This window comes from Phocoena sinus, chromosome X (assembly GCF_008692025.1).
Source record: "Phocoena sinus isolate mPhoSin1 chromosome X, mPhoSin1.pri, whole genome shotgun sequence".
Lineage (NCBI taxonomy): Eukaryota > Metazoa > Chordata > Mammalia > Artiodactyla > Phocoenidae > Phocoena > Phocoena sinus.
The window spans coordinates 4,055,550-4,078,168 of record NC_045784.1 but is presented as its reverse complement, the minus strand read 5'-3'; positions in this window follow the sequence as shown (position 1 = coordinate 4,078,168).

The window sequence follows — 22,619 nt, the reverse complement described above, 5'->3', positions numbered from 1 at the left end:
TATAAACAATAAATGCTGGAGAGGGTGTGGAGAAAAGGGAACCCTCTTGCACTGTTGGTAGGAATGTAAATTGATACAGCCACTATGGAGAACAGTATGGAGGTTCCTTAAAAAACTAAGAATAGAATTCCCATATGACCCAGCAATCCCACTACTGGGCATATACCCTGAGAAAACCATAATTCAAAAGGGGTCACGTACCACAATGTTCACTGCAGCTCTATTTACAATAGCCAGGACATGGAAGCAACCTAAGTGTCCATCAACAGATGAATGGGTAAAGAAGATGTGGCACATATATACAATGGAATATTACTCAGCCATAAAAAGAAACGAAATTGAGTTATTTGTAGTGAGGTGGATGGACCTAGAGTCTGTCATACAGAGTGAAGTAAGTCAGAAAGAGAAAAACAAATACTGTATGCTAACACATATATATGGAATCTAGCAAAAAAAATGGTTCTGAAGAACCTAGGGGCAAGAGATGGGAATAAAGACACAGATATACTAGAGAATGGACTTGAGGACACAGGGAGGGGGAAGGGTAAGCTGGGACGAAGTGAGAGAGTGGCATGGACATATATACACTACCAAATGTAAAACAGATAGCTAGTGGGAAGCAGCCGCATAGCACAGGGAGATCAGCTCGGTGCTCTGTGACCACCTAGAGGGGTGGGATAGGGAGGATAGGAGGGAGATGCAAGAGGGAGGGGATATGGGGATATATGTATGTTTATAGCTGATTCACTTTGTTATACAGCAGAAAGCAACACACCATTGTAAAAATTAAACTCCAATAAAGATGTTAAAATAAATTAAAAAAAAAAAAAAGAATCTGCCTGCCAATGCAGGGGACATGGGTTAGAGCCCTGGTCCAGGAACATCCCACATGCCGTGGAGCAGCTAAGCCTGCGTGCCACAAGTACAGAGCCTGCACTCTAGAGCCCATGAGCCACAACTACCGAGCCCGCGTGCCGCAACTACTGAAGCCCGCTCACCTAGAGCCCATGCTCCGCAACAAGAAAAGCTACCACAATGTGAAGCCCGCACACCGCAATGAAGAGTAGACACTCCTCGCCACAACTAGAGAAAGCCTGCATGCCGCAACAAAGACCCAATGCAGCCAGAAATAAATAAATTAATTTATTAAAAAAAAAGAAAAAAGACATTGGACCTGGTTGTCAGGTTGTCACCGGCCTAACTACATGAACACCTGCCCACTTCTTTCTTCCTTTTGACACTGACGGCCCCTATGCTTGTGTCTCGTGTCTGGTTCTTTCTTCCCTGTTTACCAGCACCTTTACTTTTTTCCTCTTCTCCTTGCCCCTACTGTCTACCTCTTAACCTCTCCTACTAACTCCTAAGCCTGGGCGTCCTCACTGTGTTGCATGCCACGATCCCCTTCCGACCTCATGTTCCTTCTGCATTCTTACAGACGCAGCTGTAATTCTTCCAGATCTCATTTTCAAAGAGTTATCTAGTTGAGATGTCCGAAAGGAGCATATTACTCGCCTGTCTCGCCCCTGCACCCCATTCTACATCTGAGGTATCCAAGCTCTCTTTTACTCTTGGGTCAGATTCCCTCCTCTGGTCCAATCAACAGTATTCAGGGCATTAAAACAAAACTCTTCATAGCAGGTCCTTCAAACAGGGGATTGTAGACAGGGCCGTGAGCATGGTAGTCACCGAGAATGAAAATCAATGGATAAAACCATCGACATTTTAGTAATAGACCTTTAGTTATTATTTAGTACTCACGATGAATCATCCTGTCATCGCTTAAGGCATCGCACGGCAAGGGAGCAAAACAAATGCTGGCTTCAAGTCACATCTGGTTCTTTTCTCCCGTCTTTTTTCCCCCTTGAAACCACTGGGTGATTTTTAAAAGTATATGTTCATTGGATTCATGAATTCCTGAAAATAACTATAATACTCTTTATTGAATAATGCGCTGTATGCATGTCACTCATTTAATTACTCTAAATATCTCAGGAGGCTGGGACTTCCCTAGTGGTCCAGTGGTTAAGAATCCGCCTTCCAGTGCAGGGGACGCGGCTTCGATCCCTGGCTGGGGAACTAAGATCCCACGTGCCACAGGGCAACTAAGCCTGAGCGCTGCAACTACTGAGCCCACGTGCTCTGGAGCCCGTGCACCACAGCTAGAGAGAAGTCTGAACGCCGCAATGAAGATCCTGCGTGCCGCAACTAAGACCTGACACAAATAATTAATTAAAGGAATAAGTACTTAAAAAAAAAATCTCAGGAGGCTAACAGTATTGGGATCACGGCCAAGTCGTGGCTAGAGCTCAGGGTTCGTTTACTTGCCAAGTGTGGTCCTTCTATGTATTCCCCATCAGGTCACAAACACATACCACGTCAGTATCCTCTGTGCACTCTTGACTATAGGAAATGAAGTTGCTAATCACTTTCTTAGAGAAAAATTGGTATGACTTGGACCTAGTGCAGAGTGAGAGATGATGGCACCTACTTGTGAGTCAAGACAAAGGCAGAGCAGTAATTAGCCAGGCATATCAAGATGGGCGTATATTCCGTGTCTTTGGGGCACCTTCGTGTGTGCTCAGTAAAAAGGGAGTGTGTACGGTAAGTGCATGTGGATGGCCTCCCATCATTTTATCTTTGCTCTTTCAAATTCCCTTCGTATAGACTTCCCTGGTGGTCCAGTGGTTAAGACTCCACGCTTCCAATGCAGGGGGCGTGGGTTCGATCCCTGGTCGGGGAGCTGAGATCCCGCATGCCACCCGGCACGGCCAAAAAATAAAATAAAAATTTTAAAAAAAGTAAACAACTTCGCTCTGTAACTACACAGGCCCTACAATGCCATGATAAAGCAAAACCAAGGAAGAACCTGAAGCAACAACAAAGTACTACTTCAGGTTTGAGTCATCCCTTGAAGAAAATGTCAGTCAACCAATTAGTGGAAATAAGCTAAACGGAATGAGTTTCCCCAGTACAGAGGACAAGGCAAACAACTGGAGATTAAACTCTACGTGCATAAAAACTGTAGGATAGAACATTGGAGATAATTGTCCAAATAACTCAGACGTTACACAAAAGAGTTTGCCAGAAATAGCAACTTCGTATGTTGACCCTGCCGTATTTTATCTTGAATTAAAGGAAATAAAACACCCATATGGATATGATATTTTCTTCTACAGGTGACTTAGATCCATCTTAAAATGTTTTCTTTAATACGAAGGGCAAGGTTCTGCAATCAGAAAGAACAGAAAGATGAGAGATGAGAAAGTATTTTGAGTTTTAACACCTTGTCTGCTGCGAACAAAATTGCAACCTTGAGAGAGCTAAGTAAGCCTCTGGGTCCCATTTTATTTCTAACTGTAACCAAAGACTAACACGGCTTTGGGTACCAGCTAACCTGTCTGCCTGCAATAAAAGGAACAAGGGATTTAATGAAAAGATGCTCCATATCATCTGTCATCAGAGAAGTGGAAATTAAAACAAGGGTAAGACACCGTTACACACCTATTCGAATGGCCAAAATCTGCAACACAGACAACACCAGGTGTTGGTGAGGATGTGAAGCAATAGGAACGCTTGTTCACTGGTAGTGAGAATGCAGAATGGTGCAGCCATTTGAAATGTCATGAATGTCCAAACTGCCTCATTCATCTTGGTCCTTTATTCCTTTGTTGGCCTTTGACCAGGCTATTTACAACTCTCTACATTATAGCAAATTGATAGCAGTGCAAATAATTCCTGCCCAAAGCAATGTAAATTATGTCCAGTGGAATGCAAATGCTTCTCACCGTGTAGAATTTGCCAGTGCGATGTTTTTTCTTCCGATGTGCCAGCTTGGCTAAGCCACACAGCAGCCAACGCATGCAAGCAGGTGGTCAATTTGACATCCATTTGGAAATTCATTGCAGCATTCTTTATCGCACAGTAGATGTCCAAAGGTACAACACAACTGTGTGTCTTACTAATTCCCTCATTCACGGGTAAGCTGTTTGGTACTTGCTTAGTTTACATCTTAATGAAAGTCATGAATGTACCTTTCAATTTTGCTGGTGTTCTCTGGACCCCGAACACAAGGGGAATTGGCACTTAGAGAATCTCAGCTGGTCCTGTTGTTTCCTCATGAGAAAGGTTAGAGGCAGTGTGGGAGAGGTGAGAGAGCTCACCTCAGTGCTGCAGGCTTGAAGGAAATGACCAACAGCTGCCTGGGGAAAGGCACGGACACCACAGGCCTCCTGCACTCCTCCTAGGAAGAAAAATATTAAACCGCTGATAGAAGGTGCAGCAAAACCTGTCACCCCCAGGGCCCAGGCAAAAACCCTTTTTTAGCTGGGTCAAGAGGGCAGACAGACCCTCTCATCCTGTCGAGGATCCTGTGTTGATAACAAGCAGAGCTCTGCTATCTTCAGGTATCGGGCATCAACTCTGTCCCACCCAAGACCAAACATCAATGCCAGGTGAAGCCCAGACATCCATGGGCTGCCATGGAAAGGAAGCCAGGGATGCTGAGAATGTCTCAGGTGCAAACTTTGTGAGCATAGGACCTGCCTAACTGTGAGGCTGGATGACGAAGACAGAGCACTACACCTTCCCCTCACCCTGCCCATCCCTGCCATGAGCTTAGCGTCTATGATCACGCAACATCGATGGAATACTGGAAGAAAATGAAGAGCATGGAGATATCCCCTCTATGAGGGGAAGGAGGGTAGGGAAGCCGAAAGCTGAAGGCAAAACAGAAGCCAGGAGAAAGCCATCCAGCCTCCTCGATTCCTGCCTAAGCACATAATAAGAGCCCTCACCCCCAGACGCATTTGAATCTTGTGGTGTCCTGAAGTTATCTCAAACCCAGCTCTCTTCAGCCCCGACATTACAGGGCAAAATACAATTTATTTCCACCTTTACGTGGTCTAGCTTCATTTGCATATGACCCATTCTTAGAAGGCTCCCCACTTGGTTTCACGCTCTCCTGTCGCCATCTTGCAATGCATGATGATGTTTGATCCACGGGCTCCCCATTTTCATTTTGCCCTGATCCCTGAAAATGATGGAGCTGATCCTGGTCTCTGCGAGAGCCACCATTCAACCAGTTAAAACACATGTTTTCCATACCGCGATCAGGAAACCCTGAGCGTCTACGAGACCCTTTCAAGGGGTCCTTGGGACAAAACACTTCTCGTAATAACTCTCAGACACTGTTGCCTTTTCTCCCCCCTCATTCCCTCGTGAGGTGACAGTAAAGTTTTCCAGAGGCTGCATGCCATGTGATATTATAACAGATTGAATGCAGAAGCAGATGTGAGGCTCCAGCTGTCTTTTACCAAGCTCACTTGGGAGATTTGCACAAACACAAAGCAGTGGGGCCCTAATCACTATTTCTTAAAATATCGTCATTTTTAATGAAAAATGTAATTTATGTTAGCATACAGAGAGTTCATTGTATTATATGTAAAGTCAATAGACTAATAAGTAAATATTTTTTAACGTGTCTAGGTTTTCACTTCTACTTTGGGAAATATCGATAAATATAACGGACATTAAAGGTGGTGTTTGAGGTCCTCAGTCACTTTTAAGAGGGTAAAGTGGTTCCCTAGGTCAAAAGTGATGGAGACTGCTGACTTAGAGCAGGTGGCTTCCTGCCTGCTCCCTAAAATAAAAATTGGGGAAAGGTTCAATTCTGTCTTGCCAGGCTGATTTGTGTTGACTTTGAGACTCTATGGATGAGCCCTGATAAGACCTTCAGAAAGGACGCCTCCCTTCTTAGCTCTGAATGCCCCATCCTTTCTAATTCTGCGAGACACAAATGCCATGTTCTGGAGCTTGCAGAAGAGTTGCCTGTTTCTCTTCTGTGCTCTCGGAGAAGGTAGGTGGGGATGATAGGCATCAAGACCCAGCGCCAGGTGAGCTGAGATGGGCAGGGGAAGGGGGCGGGATCTTGTGTGTGGGTAAATGTGGGTTTTTCCGCACACACCCATAAAACAGTAAGACGATTACAGGTGTTGGAGCCCAGGGCAGGCCACCCCCAGAATGTGCCTCCATGGCATACTGATTATTTTTAATTAAAGTTACTTAAGAAATGGCCGATACAAGGGGGACATGCTGACCCTTCTCTCAGTCTCCCTGAAGCAGGAGAGACATCTCCCCAGTGAAAGGTGCCCCCCAGCCACCATTTGGAGATAGAAGGATACCCTTATCCCCAGAGACAGGGGAAGTTGGTTGAGAAGCCTGTAAAACAAACCTTGTAACGTCATTAACCGACCACCCCAAGCCCCGACTCTGCTTAGATTCTTCACTAAGGAAGCACCCAAAGCCCAGGCTTCTTTGTCCCAACACAGGTATAGAATTGAGGAGTCACATGACAGTATGACTTTCACCAGGTATTGGTGAGTGTGATTAATTGTAGTTGTTGTATCAAAGAATTCCGTCTCTCAGTGACTCAACCCTGCCAACATTGACTCTCCCTTGGATGCCTAGACGTCTACCGTTTTTCTCTACACGCGGCTTCTCGTAAGATAATGTGCGCACGCATCGCAGGGAGGGTTTTGTTGTGATGAAAACTCTGAGCACGTGTAAGATGAGGTTGAGCGTCTGCTTTGTTTAAAATGAGCTCCCAGACGGTGCTGATGTTACAGCCCACGGACCGGATTTTGAACATCAAGGTTACAAGCAAAGTAATGCGGGTCTCTTTAGCAGATGGTCTTGCTGTGCTCCCAGGAAAAGCAAATGGCGACGCTCAGCACCTAACCAGCGTCTGCGGCGTAGATACTTACGTGTTAATATTTATTGGGGGTCTTTTTTTCAATGTAGGTATGTTAGGTGCATGCAGTTAGCTTGGAAAGAACGTTCTCAGCTGTGAAAACGATTTTCATATCGCAAGTTAAGGAAAAGAGAGTCAAATCTTGCTACCCTTAAAATTGTAAGAGCTGTACAGTAGAAACGAACACAACATGGTAAAGCAGCTATACTCCAATAAAAATCAATAATATATTTTTTAAAAAAATTGTAAGGCCTGCCCCGTAGAGATTCACTCAAAGTGCATAACATGTTCCATAGTTTTCAGCTATGTCCAGAAAATTCCCTCTACAAAAAAGTCCATGCTTCCTCTCTGTGCCAAGAGCTAGGGGTTTAGAAGTCTGTAAATACCCTCTAAAAAAAAGTCCATGCTTCCTCTCTGTGCCAAGAGCTAGGGGTTTAGAAGTCTGTAAATGCGGAATCAGCAAGCCCAATGAATTTGAATATGGCTCTTCAAGAAGATTGTTTTAACCTGTGTTTGTACAACTAATTAAAACATGGTTCTATTTTATAAAACATAAAAATTAAATATGGACGGCCTCTGAAGAGAGCAGTTTACATCTAAATTTTTTAAACTTAACCTTTCAGTGATTTACATTTTATTTTCCCATCTAAGCCCAGAAAGGTTTGATTAAAATTTTATCTACTTGGCTATCTGCTATTTTATGCCAGTATTATCCCCTGGGACACTTTTCTCTTTTGATGATCCCTTAAAAGAAAACCTGCAATGATAACAGATGGATAAAGTTGAAGGGTTTTTACAACGAGGCAGTTTTCTCCAGTGGAACAACTGTTACACTTGCACAAAATTTCGAGTGGGAAAATCCAAAGTAGAGTTTGGAGGGGGGGGGATGTTAAACTAGGGAGCAGGTGCTGCCTGTATCTCATGATGAGTTTGGAGGATGTACAGTAAGTCCTCTACATACGAACGAGTTCCGTTCCAAGAGAGCATTTGTAAGTCCAGCAACGTCAGCCTAGGTACCCAGCTAACACCATGGGCTATGTAGTACTGTACGGTAACAGGTTTATAATACTTTTCATACATATAACACATAAAAAACAAACACAATAAGGAAAACATATTTATCTTACAGCACAGTACCTGGAAAAGCACAGCAGTCCAGTACAGTAGCTGGCATCCAGGGGCTGGCATCGAGGGAACAGGCAAGAAGAATTACTGACTGCAGGAGGGAGAGGAGGTGGGAGATGTAGAGCTGAAGGATCGTCAGCAATAGTAGATGGAGGGCGAGCTGCAATGTCACTCACTCCTGACGTTGCTGGCACAGGTTCTGGTTCCTTGCTGGAACCAGACGCACATTCGCATCTTTGAAAGTTCGCAACTTGAAGGTTCCTACGTAAGGGACTTACTGTATAGCGATGCACAGAACGCACATGTGCACTTGTGCTGAATGCCACCACCCAGGAGCTCAGAGTTCCTTTTCTGTTAATTTTTATTTTTTATTGGAGTGTAAGTGCTTTACAACGTTGTGTTAGTTTCTGCTGCACAGCGAAGTGAATCAGCCACACGAATACACACATCCCCTCCCTCCTGGACCTCCCTCCGCCCACCCCTCCATCCAATCCCACTAGACTATCACAGAACACCAAGCTGGGCTCCCTGCGCTATACAGCAGGTTCCCACTAGCTATCTGTTTTACACATGGTAGTGTGTGTATGTCAAATCTAATCACCCAATGCATCCCACCCCTCCCTTCCCTCTCTGTGTCCACACGTCCGTTCTCTACGTCTGCCTTTCTGTTCCTGCCCTGCAAATAGGTTCATCTGTACCATTTTTCTAGATTCCACATATATGCATTAATATACGATATTTGTTTTTCTGACTTACTTCACTCTGTATGACAGACTCTAGGTCCATCCACATCTCTGCAAATGACCCAATTTCATTTATTTTTATGGCTGAGTAATATTCCATTGTATATATGTACCACACCTTCTTCATCCATTCATCTGTTGATGGACATTTAGTTTGCTTCCACGTCCTGGCTATTGTAAATAGGGCTGCAATGAACATTGGGGTGCATGTGTCTTTTTGAATTATGGTTTACTCAGGGTATATGCCCAGTAGTGGGATTGCTGGGTCGTATGGTAGTTCTGTTTTTAGTTTAAGGACCCTCCATACTGTTCTCCATGGTGGCTGTATCAATTTACATTTCCACCAATGGTGCAAGAGGGTTCCCTTTTCTCTCCACCCTCTCCAGCATTTATTGTTTGTAGATTTTCTGTTGATGGCCATTCAGACCAGTGTGAGGTGATACCTCATTGTGGTTTTGATTTGCATTTCTCTAATGGATGTTGAGCATCCTTTCGTTTGCCTCTTGGTCATCTGTATGTCTCAGAGTTCCTTGATATACTTATTGGAACGTGGAAATGACAGAGCCTATGATGGAAGGACGGAGTGTACTACTTCTGCATCTAGATGTGCTTGTTATGGAGCCTGTCTTAAATCAAGTGGGATGAGAAGTCATATGATATGGGATCCTTTGCTAGCCATTGCACTTGGCACCAATCTAAATACCCCATTGCCTCTCTGAGAAAACCTTCGGGGGTGCAGGAACTCCATTGCAGAAAATCTACTGGCCTTGAAAAGGTAAAATGTGGCTTCCGAATCCTGAAATATACAGAGAAATTTCATTGAAATGTGCAGGACTACAGCAGACCCATTTCCTCCTGAGTAGAATACTTTTTGTTTTTTTTGTTTTAACTTATGGAGTCTGAGGATGGCAGTACTGATAAAGGGCAAGGTATTTATTTTAGGGAATTTTTATAAAAAAGCAAACGGCTAAATAATTAAACGAGAATATGCATAAGGAGGTGGTTAGTAGATTGAACTTTATTTTTAAATTTATTTTTTGATTGAAGTATAGTTGATTTACAATATGTTGTATTACTTTCTGCTGTACAGCAGAGTGACTCAGTTATGTATGTTCTTTTTCATATTCTTTTCCATGATAGTTTATCACAGGATATTGAATATAGTTCCCTGTGCCATATAGTAGGACCTTGATGTTTATCCGTTCTATATATACTAGTTTGCATCTGCTAATCCAAAACTCCCACTCCATCCCTCCCCCACTCCCCTCCCCCATGGCAACCACTAGTCTGGTCTCTATGTCTGTGAGTCTGTTTCTGTTTAGTAGATCAGTTCATTTGTGTCATATTTTAGATTCCACATGTAAGTGATACCATATGGTATTTGTCTTTTTCCATCTGACTTACTTCACTTAGTAGGATAACCTCTAGGTCCATCCATGTCCCTGCAAATGGCTATTTCATTCTCCTTTATGGCTGAGTACTATTCCATTGTGTATATACCACATCTTCTTTATCCATTCGTCTGTCAACGGACATTAGGTTGTTTCCATATCTTGGCTATTGTCAGTAGTGCTGCTATGAACATTGGGGTGCATGTATCTCTTTGAATTATACTTTTGTCCAGATATAGGCCCAGAAGTGGGATCGCTGGGTCATATGGCGACTCTTATGTGTCTGTCTTATTCAGTAGGCTGAGCTCCTATATGGAAAACAAGCAGTGGCCTAGATTTGGCTTGTTGCCTATCATCTGTGGACCTCTTCTCTTGTTTTAGAGTGAAAGTCTGTTAGAGCACTGGCCTTCTGAGCCATGTCGTTGATTGACTCTCCCTTTTATTTTTTAATCTATTTATTGAAGTATAGTTGTTTTACAGTGTTAATTCCTGCTATACAGTAAAGCGACTCAGTTGTAGATACTCTTCTTCTTTCTTTTTTTCCCCATACATCATTACTGGAATATAATTGCTTCACAATACTGTGTTAGTTTCTGAAAAACTACAAATAGAGCCACCATACGACCCAGCAATCCCACTACTGGGCATATACCCTGAGAAAACCATAATTCAAAAAGAGTCATGTACCACAATGTTCATTGCAGCCGTATTTACAATAGCCAAGACATGGAAGCAACCTAAGTAAGTGTCCATTGAAAGAGGAATGGATAAAGAAGATGGGGCACGTATATTCTTTTTCATCTTCTTTTCCATTATGATTTATCAGAGGATATTGAATGGAGTTTCCTGTGCTGTGCAGGAGGACCTTGTTGTTTATCCATCCTATTTATAATAGTTTGCATCTGCTAATCCCGTGTTTCCAGTCCATCCCTCCCCCACCCCCTCCCCCTTGGCAACCACAAGTCTGACTGAACTTATTTTATTTTATTTTTTTGTGCTACGCGGGCCTCTCACTGTTGTGGCCTCTCCCGTTGCGGAGCACAGGCTCCGGACGCACAGGCTCAGCGGCCATGGCTCACGGGCCCAGCCGCTCTGCGGCATGTGGGATCCTCCCGGACCGGGGCACGAACCAGTGTCCCCTGCATCGGCAGGCGGACTCTCAACCAATGCACCACCAGGGAAGCCCTGAACTTACTTTAAATGGAGGAAATTCAGGATGGACCTGTATCCAACCAAAGTGGGTTTCATAACGTGACAAACATTAGAAAGAAAGAAAACAAAAACTACTTCCCTGCTGCTTTGTCTGTCCTGAAGAGGAGTTTTTTATTTCTTGGTAGTACTTCACACTGATAACGTAAAAAGAGGCAACCATTATTGTGACAGAGAATTAAAGACAGCTTAGATCCTTCAGCCTCCTGCAGAAAAGAATTAATGGGAACAAGGGAAAAATAACAGGAAAATGGTACTGTTTTAAAAAACACATGGAAGTCCCCCAACATAGAAAAAACTTAGGTAGCATTCTTTGCCAGGACATTTTTTTTGGTAGGGCATGGACATCATAAAATGCATTCTCTTAAAATCCCAGGCATGTGCTAGTAGCCGAGTAGAGTATGTGTCATGCATAATGTGAGTATGATTTTAAGTAATGTAGGCAGCTTTTCCTTTCTTACACAAAATGTTCCTAAAAATTAACACATTTGTTTTTTCTGGGTTTTTTTTTCTATTTATTTATTTATTTGGCTGTGCCAGGTCTTAGTTGCAGCATGCGGGATCTTCATTGCTGCATGCGGGATCTTTAATTACGGCATGTGAACTCTTAGTTGCGGCATGCATGCAGTATCTAGTCCACTGACCACGGATCGAACCCCGGCCCCATGCATTGGGAGCACACAGTCTTAACCACTGGACCACCAGGGAAGTCCCACACAGCATTTGAACGTGAGAAAATCAGATAACAAACTCCACGCTGAAAAGAGAACTGTAGGTCCATAAAACAAAAAATGAACATTGAAATATTTATTTTAGGCAAAATCACCAGTAACAGTAGACCAGCATTTCACACTTTTTTGGTTTTTTGGTGTTCATTTCCGTCAGAATGGCACACACCATTGGCAAATCTGAGTCCCAAAAGCTGGAGATTCCATTTTTTCATCTCGCTGAATGATGTTCACATTGGTCTTCAATCTCATTAACTTTTTGAAACATGTACATCTTTTTTTTTTTTGTGTGGCTCTGCTGCGTGTCTTGCGGGATCTTCATTCCCCAACCAGGCATTGAACCTGGGCCACGGCAATGAAAGCGCTGAGTCCTAACCACTGGACCGCCAGGAACTTCCCTGTACTTCACATTATAATACTAACACCTTCATGGCTCCCTTTTCTACCCTTTTAAAAACAAAATAATAAGGGCAATAATCAGTAAGATATTTAAAAAACATATCGGCATCACTGTACATGGATGACAACTCTATCAAAAAGTAACCATTGACTGAGAATTCTTCTCTTTGGGAACACATGGTACTGGAGTGTCAGATGATACAGGGAAACCTGTACCTAAATATGTTTTTACATATTTAAAATGTATAAATTATCCAGATATGTGGTCTCTATACAATGCATGCATAAATATAGATATATAAATAAACAGGATACATATGTATTAGGGTATTTTAATAATAGTATTTTTAAAATTCTTCTTAAACAGCGAAGTGTTAATGTTCTGGTTACCAGTAGCATCAAGGGCTGTATCTTTTCACACTCGACTAAGGATCTGTATGTCAGCATTTCCCATCAAATTCTCATCGGGTCTTCTTCACTGTGGGTCACGTGATGATCTGTGACGCGATCTCCGTGGTCAGGAAGTGTAACCTCCTGGTTGACTAAAATCTAGGTTGTAAGTTCCACTGTGGAGCGTGAGTTGGACTCAAGTCTATCAGAAATGTCGAGCTGAAGGGCAGAAAACAATTGGTCCCCCAAAGAGAAACAGCTGTAGTTACTGGGATAAACTAGATGGAACCAAGACGGGTATCCACCAGACACAACCAGTCAGTGACAGCGACAGGGCAAGGATGCATACCCGCTGACCTGACACTGAACAGCCCCATGAACAAGGAAGGAAAGGCAAGACATGAGGTGATGCAGGACTTGTGTGGGAAAGGAAAGAAGTGTTGCACCCAACGCTGAGAGCTTGGAAATGTAGGTCAAGGCCAGATGATGGAAGAATTGAAAGTCAGACTTGGGAGATTAATGATTAACATCCCCCAGCAGAGTGGGGCATTTGTTACAACGGATGAGCCTACCCTGACGTATCATCATCACCCAGAGTCTGTAGGTTCCGTTCGGGTTCGCTCTTGGTGCTGTACAGTCTGTGGGTTTGGGCAAATGTGTATAATGACAAACAGACTGATAACTCCTTTGGTCAACCTCCTATGCTGGACAGACTTTAAGGAAACCACCCCAATAATCCTGGACTTCTTGACTTCCGGCCTTTGTATCCTTGTATCCGCCAGTGCCCCCAGGCTTATGATGTCACTCCTCTGTTTTTGCAACATAAACTGCATCTTTCTAGCAGACTCCCTCTAGAGACTTTCTCTGTTGCTGATGCTGAAGAAGTCGATGGTCATGCTGGGAGGCCATGTGAGCTGAGGATGGCCCAGAAAAGCAGGTGGCTTCTGGGTGATAACCAGCAAGATGGTGGCCTCTCAAACCAACAGCCACTAGCCAACAGAATCTTACAGTGACCTGCCTGAGCTTGGGAATGGATTCTTCCCCAGTCAGTCCTCCGCATGAGAGCTCAGCCCAGCCCAGCACCTCTACGGAAGCCTCGCCAACCTCTACCAAGAGGATTCATCTGTGCCTGAACTCCTGACCTGCAGAAACTGTGAGATCAGGCGTGCACATTACGTTCGGGCTAAGTCACAGTCTCTTTCAGAGAAGGGAGAGCCCTTTGCTTACTGCCACCAGCTCAGTTCAGTGTGAACCCTGGACACAGTATACTAACGATGTCTTGAATGGGAAGGATGCCTTCAAGGAGCAAAGAAGGGAGAAGTCGTGGGTTGGAAACGAATTGCTTTGCATTCTGCAAAGGGCATCGTCTTGTTTCTAAATGCTTTCTGACGCCAGAGAAATCTCTAAAGTGAAGACAAGTGTAGCATGAACTAATTCGTGTTCATTCAATAGATATCAGTAAAGAGGGAACAGCTTTGGACCTGGGCGTGGAAGATAAGGGTTAGAACCCCAGTGCTTCCATTTATCAACCGCTTGAAACTACCAGCACAGTTAACCTTCTTCAGTCTCCAGCTCCTTATTTGAACAGTGCAGATAATCATACGTCACGGAGAGGCGATTACCCAGAGTAGGCAGTGGGCAGGCACCTCTGAAAGCACTGGAGGTTGTTCTCCGTATCCTAGGAGCTTGATCAAGGTGATTTCACTCCCTTTCTTTCTTCCCAGAAGTATTAAGGAGCAGCATTTTAAAAAATATATGTATTTTTATTTATTGTCTAAGAACACTTAACATGAGATCTACTCTCTTAGCAAATTAAATGTACAATACAGTGTTGTTAGTTCTAGGCACGGTGTTCTATGGTGGATCTCTGACTTTTTAAAAATTTTAATTTTATTGCAGTATAGTTGATCTACAATGTTGTGTTAGTTTCAGGTCTACAGCAAAGTGATTCAGGTATATGTATACATATATCAACACTTTTTAAAGATTATTTTCACATATAGCTTATTACAGAATATTGAGTAGAGTTCCCTGTGCTGTACAGTAGGTCCTTGTTGGTTATCTATCTTATATATAGTAGTGTGTGTGTGTGTGTGTGTGTGTGTGTGTGTATGTGTGTTTGTGTGTGTTTTCATCCCAAGCTCCTGATTTATCCCTCCCCCCAGTGTTTCCCCTTTGGTAACATTAAGTTTTTGGTATCTGTAAGTCTATTTCTGTTCTGTAAATAAGTTCATTTGTATCTTTTTTTCAAATTAGATTCCACATATGAGTGATATCATATGATATTTGTCTTTATCTGACTGACTTCACTCAGTATGACAATCTCTAGGTCCATCCATGTTGCTGCAAATGGCATTATTTCATTCTTTTTTATGGCTGAGTAATATTCCATTATATATATATATATAATATACACACACCACATCTTCTTCGTCCATTCCTCTGTCAGTGGACACTTAGGTTACTTCCACGTCTTGGCTATTGTGAATAGAGCTGCTGTGAACATAGGGGTGCATGGATCCTTTTGGATTATGGTTTTCTCTGGATATATGCACAGGAGTGGGATTGCTGGGTCGTATGGTAACTCTATTTTTAGTTTTTTAAGGACCCTCCATACTGTTCTCCATAGTGGCTGCACCAGTTTACATTCCCACCAACAGTGCAGGAGGGCTCCCTTTTCTTAAGGAGCAGTATTAATTAACTGTAGCAAACCCTCCATTATGGTGCTCTGGAAAACAAGATGAATCTGGGGCCTTCTATTCCAGGCATCCTATTGTTTTCCTTATTATTTTTATTACTCTCCTGCAGAAAGGCAACAAATGGTAAGCTCCCTGCTATGAGGGGTTTTCAGTAGAGGGAGAGAACTCTTCATGTCTATCTCAATGGCTAGTGGTCTCGCAAATTGCAAGATGCAGTATAACTTGGAGTCATTCATTCAGTCATCAACCCAATAACGACACAGTTGACCCTCGAACAACATGGGGCTTAGGGGCAGTGACCCTCTGCACAGTAAAAAGTCTACCTATAACATACAGTTGGGTCCCTGTGTCCCCGGTTGCATCCTGGGATTCAACCAACCTCGGATTACTTAGAACTGTAGTATTTACTGTTGAAAAAAAAATCCATGTATAAGTGGGCTTGCATAGTTCAAACTCATGTTGTTCAAGGTTCAGCTGTATATTGAGAACATCATTTGGGCCAAGCATGGTAATAGACTCTGTGGATTAAAAAAAAATAGAAAATTGGCCATAATTTTTCAAAGGGTTTCGATTGTTCTGACCCTTAACATTTCCCTTTGATTTTATTGTGTATCAGCAATGGAATTCTGCAGCATACCTGGTAAAGGTCCGAGCAGAGTTGGCCAGGATGCTACATTAATCTAAGTATCATTCCTAGTTATAAGATGAATAGGAATTTGATAGCAAAAACCCTATCTTCCTAAACTTAGAGGAAGAATTGAAAGCAGATGGTTTGCATATGTTCCCAGCTTTTGCTCTGAGTCAGTGTGGCCAAATTTTTCATTGATATTCAGTGTCTTTTCACATTCACATCACTTTGGAATATATGCTCTTTAAGGTGATACTTCTAAGAGATTTTTTTGCCCATTTTACTAGTAAGTACAACATACCCGCTTTCATCTAATCCCTTAAACTGAACTTTGGATGAAGTATGTGTACCTGGGTCAACTTAATTCAATTGCTATCATGGTTCACTCAAGAAGGAAAATGAGAATAATCTATTTTTTTTATGGATGAAGGAAGGTAGAGTTCTGCCCTCAATGAATTTACTTTAAAAACAAACACTAAATACAGATGGGAATTAAAGAAAAAAAAAAAAAGCACTCGACAAGATCTATTTAGGGACCCTGAAGCTCTAAAGCATTAGAAAAAAACAGATTTCAAACACGACACACGTTTTCACTGCCACCTGTTTTCGATTCTCACCAAACTGAATAGATTACATTGAATGATTTAATTCCAATGATAAGTAAAACTGAGCAAACACAGAAATCATAGATCAGCTGTCTACTCACGGAAATCCTGTGTTCACTAGAGCATTTCACGTGGAGTTTAAAAGGAATGCACAATGGATTCATCGTGCTCCATCTGCGAAAAATAAAGAAGGTAAATTATCTCGTTTGGAGCTCTCAAGGCACTCCTGGGAGCTTCTAGTTGTTTTTCCAGCCCATTCTGGTTCCATCAATGACTTAAATCCACAGTACCAGGTACCTCGGGGTATATTTGAATGGCAATTTGAGATTTCCTTGTCGTAATAAGATGCCTTTGAGTACTTTCCTTTCATTAAAAAGGAATGGAAGAAAACCTTTTTGAAACAAGGTGAACCATGGTGAGGGAAGGTTAATCTTGACTTCCAAGCTGTACAGTGCCCCCGAAGTCTGGATTTCATACCAGTGGGTATCAAAGGGTAGACTCAGAAGATGTCAATCCCTCCAAAATTTTCCAACGCCATTAGCTCGGGGGCTTTCCCCCTGCAGTCTGTCCTCTTCTGTGAACCCAGCCTGGTCTATCACATCCTCAAAATGATGAGCTCACCGTCTCTCTCCTGTTTTACTTTCTTGGAGAATCTGGGCTGTAGAAAGGCAGTGAAAACATTTACATCTCACTGGTAGAGAGCACTAGATGTTAAAACACTCATTTTACAACTTAACCCACTGCTTCAACGGCACAGCCAAGACTGCAGAGATTAAGTCATAAGTCCCAGGAGCAGTGCAGCTCTAGAACTTCATGAAGAAGAAGGGTCCACTGAAATAAACATCTTTTATATTGCTTCTAGCGAAAGCAGCCCATGCTGGATCTGTCTAGAAGTTCGTTTAAAAAGAAAAAAAAAGAAAAATCAGGGAAGCAAGAGTATAATGGCAAAGAGAGTTACATAATTCTCCAGGTTATTTTTAGAATCATTTCCGTGGTGTGAAAAATAACTGAGGCAGGAATTAATAACGTGCATCCAGCTTCCTAGTAACCCGCTGAGCTTTCCCAGCAGTGGGGTTGCTTCCCCTGCGTCGACAAAAGGAGCCTGGCGGAGGGTCAGCCTTGCTGTAACGTCATGGCTGACAAGGCAGAGCAAAAGTCACGTCGTTTTCACCTCTTATTTCCGAGCTTGGGAGTCGCTGAAAGAAGGGGGAGCGGTGTGCTGATTCAGGCTGCCAGTAGTTTACAGAAGGGTTTCTCGTCACCAGTTTGGGGTCCTCTGTCTTTTCTTGCAGCCATGCTCAACTACTATCCCTGTATTGAGCAGTTCCGGTACCTGCCTTTTATTCACTCTTCTCCAGATAAGGTAGAGAATCGGTAAATATCAGTGCAGTTTCCTGTTGCCCTTTGTCCTCCAGGTGTTCTTGTTCTCCCAAAGCCTGCTTGCGTTGGAGACCAGCAGGCAGGAGCTAATCAACACAGTTGTTCCGTGGCCACCGTTCCGTTTAGGATGTTGCAGGAAAAGACATTACCGTGACCACCAAGCTCTATGTTTCCTAATATTGCGGAAACATTAACTCCACTGATGGGGATGGTGAGGGGCACGTTACAAGAAGAAGCGAGTTTCGTGGTAGAGATGCCAAGTGGGGACAGCCACAGGCAGATGGTAACCGCTGAACAGGACACGGGGAGACTCTCATGGTGAGCATTGCACTGCTCTGATTCCAGAGACCAAAGCCCTGTTACTCAGTAGGGCTGGGAATTCCAGACCAAGTTCCTCCTTTCTCTGGGCGTGCAGATTTTGTGCTCATAGGTCCATCCTGAAAGAAGCAACCCGCACACCTGCAGACATCTGCCTACACCCAAGGGGCTCAGAGAATGCTGAGCGGCTTTCAAACTGTTCTCTTTGTTACCGAAAGTGGGGTCTGGCTGCCCGCTGCTCCAAAGCCAGTAAAGAGGCAAGGTTGGTAGAAAAGGAAGTCTGCTCGGTTTGCAATGTCAGTACCCAGGGAGGAGGGCAGACTTCTGTCCAGAGGCTGACTTCCAGTCCTTCCCTCCCCCACGCCTCTCCCCCGGGCAACCACAAGTCTGTGCTCTATGTCTGTAAGTCTGTTTCTCTCTTGTAGATAAGTTCATTTGTGTTGTATTTTAGATTCTACATATAAGTGATATCATATGGTGTTTGTCTTTCTCTTTCTGACTTACTTCACTTAGTATGATCATCTCTAGGTCCATCCATGTCCCTGCAAATGGCATTATTTCATTCCTTTTTGTGGCTGAGTAATATCCCATTATATATATGTACCACATCTTCTTTATCCATTCATCTGTTGATGGACACTTAGGGTTGCTTCCATGTCTTGGCTGTTGTAAATAGTGCTGCTATGAACATTGGGATGCATGTATCTTTTTGAATTAGACTTTTTGTCTTTTCTGGATATATGCCCAGGACTGGGATTGCTGGATCATATGGTAGCTCTATTTTTAGTCTTCTGAGGAACCTCCATACTGTTCTCCACAGCAGCTGCACCAACTTACATTCCCACCAACAGTGTAGGAGGGTTCAAAGGATACCGAGTTTTGGTCATATACATGACAAATTAAGTCCTAGACATCTACTGTACAGCATAGAGCCTATAGCTAACAATACTGTATTATAGACTTAAAAATGTACTGAAAGGATAAATCTTATGTTCAGTGTTATCACACACAAAAAATAGTAGTAATAAATAGAATGGGAGGAAATTTTTGGAGGTGATGGCTGCATTTATGGCAGAGACTGTGGCGATGGTTTCATGGGGGTAGACACCATCTCCACCTGTCATTAAGTTCTATATATTAAACATGCACAGGGCTTCCCTGGTGGTGCAGGGGTTAAGAATCCACTTGCCAGTGCAGGCGACATGGGTTCGAGCCCTGGTCCGGGAAGATCCCACATGCCGTGGAGCAACTAAGCCTGTGCGCCACAACTACTGAGCCTGCGCTCTAGAGCCTGTGAACCACAACTACGGAGCCCCCATGCCACAACTACTGAAGCCCGCATGCCTAGAGCCCGTGCTCTGCAACAAGAGAAGCCACTGCAATGAGAAGCCCGCACGCCGCAACGAAGAGTAGCCCTCGCTCGCTGCAACTAGAGAAAGCCCGCGCAGCGACGAAGACCCAGCACAGCCAAAAATAAATAAATAGGTAAATAAATAAATATATTAAGAAAATAAAACCAAAAACAAGCCCACGACAGAGGTCTGGGACTGGTCCTTCTTCCCAGCCCCCAGAAGGAACCAACCCCCAAAACACCTTGATCCGTATCTTATATCATATAATATGTGGTTTATATATATGTAGGAGATAACTCTATTTATCTATCTAAAGATGTATATACATATCACGTATATTTATATTATAAACACAAAAGTATATTATCTATTATACGTTATATACACTTTTTATTTTATAGATCACACCTAGGATTTATTTCAAGGGATTGTCTCCCACGTTTGCGGGTGCTGTGACATTCAAAATCGGTAAGGCAGGCTGCAAAGTTAGGCAGGAGCTGATGTTTTAGTCTTGAGACAGGATATCTTCTGTGGGAAATCTCACTTCTGATTTTAAGGCTTTTCAGCTGACCAGGAAAGAACCCCTTCCATTGTCAAGGGTAACCTGCTTTTCCTGCATCTTTTTAAAAAGGTTTATGTTGGCGTATAGTTGCTTTACAACGTAGTGTTAGTTTCAGGTGTACAGCAAAGTGAATCATTTATACATATACATAGATCCACTCTTTGTTAGATTCTTTTCCCATACAGGCCATTAGAGAGTACTGAGTAGAGTTCCCTGTGGTCTACACTAGGTCCTTCTTAGTGATCTAGTTTATATATAGTAGTGTGTATGTGTCAATCCTAATCTCCCAATTTATCCCCCCCACCCGCCACTCTGCTTTTCTTAAAGTCTACTGATTCTGGATGTTAACCACATTGATCAAATACCTTCACAATGACATATAAACTAGTGTTTGATTAGACTACTGGGAACTATAGCCTAACCCAGCTAACATGTGAGGTGATGAATTGTGCCCACCCCCGCCAAATTCACAGGCTGAAGTCCTAAGCCCCAGAAGCTCAGAATGTGGCTTTATTAGGAGATGGGGTCTTTAAAGAGGGGATGAAGGTAAATGAGGTCACTGGGGTGGATCGTGATACAATAGGACTGGTGTCCTTAAAAGAAGAGATTAGGACACAGACGGACACAGGGAGAAGACAGCCATCGACATGCCCAGGAGAGAGGCTTCAGGAGGAACCAGCCCTGCCCACACCTGGATCTCAGACTTCCAGCCTCCAGGACGGAGAGAAATAAATGTCTGTTGTTTAAGGCACCTGGTCTGGAGTACTTTGTTATGACAACCCTAGCAGACTAATGCAACACGTAACACTAACCATTAAACTGTATAACAGACTGTGGGCTACCATACTTAAAATATGTCCAGAATATTAACCACAAACAACAAAGCCTGAACAGAGAGTTTGAGAAAAACAGAAATATACATAAATTTAAATAAGTGAAAAAATTCTCTTTTTCCCTCATAAGGGAAGAAATGCAAATCCAAACGTGGGTGGGAACCCATATTTTTAACCTTCCAATAGATGACTAAAAAATTGATAACACCTAGGAGATGTTTTGATAATAAGTGTGTACAAGTGTGATTCAGCCCCTTGAGAGGAAAATTTGGCAAAGAAGAGTCACACTTAAAAAACAAACAGCACAATCGAAAAATGAACAGAAGACCTAAGTTGACATCTCTCCAAAGAGGACATACAGGTGGCTGAGACGCACATGAAAAGCTGCTCAACATCACTAACTATTAGAGAAATGCAAGTCAGAACTACAGTGAGATATCACCTCACACCAGTTACAAGGGCCACCATCAAAAAATCTACTAACAATAAATGCTGCAGGACTTCCCTGGTGGCACAGTGGTTAAGAATCCACCTGCCTAATGCAGGGGACATGGGTTCGATCCTTGGTCGGGGAAGATCCCACATGCCGTGGAGCAACTAAGCCCCTGTGCCACAACTCCTCAGCCTGTGCTCTAGAGCCTGCAAGCCACAACTACTGAGCCCATGAGCCACAACTACTGAGCCCATGTGCCACAACTACTGAAGCCCGCGTGCCTAGAGCCCACGCTCCCAACAAGAGAAGCCACCGCAATGAGAAGCCCGCGCACCACCCAAAGAGTAGCCCCGACTCGCTGCAACTAGAGAAAGCCCACTCACAGCAACAAAGACCCAACGCAGCCAAAAATAAATAAATAAAAATTTTTAAATGCTGGAGAGGGTGTGGAGAAAGGGAACCCTCTTGCACTGTTGGTGGGAATGTAAATTGACACAGCCACTATGGAGAACAGTATGGAGGTTCCTTAAAAAACTAAAAATAGAACTACCATATGACCCAGCAATCCCACTACTGGGCATATACCCTGAGAAAACCATAATTCAAAAAGAGTCATGTACCACAGTGTTCACTGCAGCACTATTTACAATAGCCAGGACATGGAAGCAACCTAAGTGTCCATCGACAGATGAATGGATAAAGAAGATGTGGTACATATGTATAATGTAGTATTACTCAGCCATAGAAAGAAATGAAACTGGGTCATTTGTAGAGACGTGGATGGACCTAGAGACTGTCATGTGGAGAGTGAAGTGAGTCAGAAAGAGAAAAACAAATATCGTACATTAACACATATGTGGAATCTAGAAAAAACGGTACCTATGAACCAGTTTGCAAGGCAGAAATAGAGACACAGATGTAGAGAACAAATGTATGGACACCAAGGGAGGCAAGGTGGGGGTGGGTGGTGGTGCTGGGATGAATTGGGAGATTGGGATTGACATGTATACACTAATATGTATAAAACAGATAACTAAGGAGAACCTGCTCTATAGCGCAGGGAACTCCTCTTCACT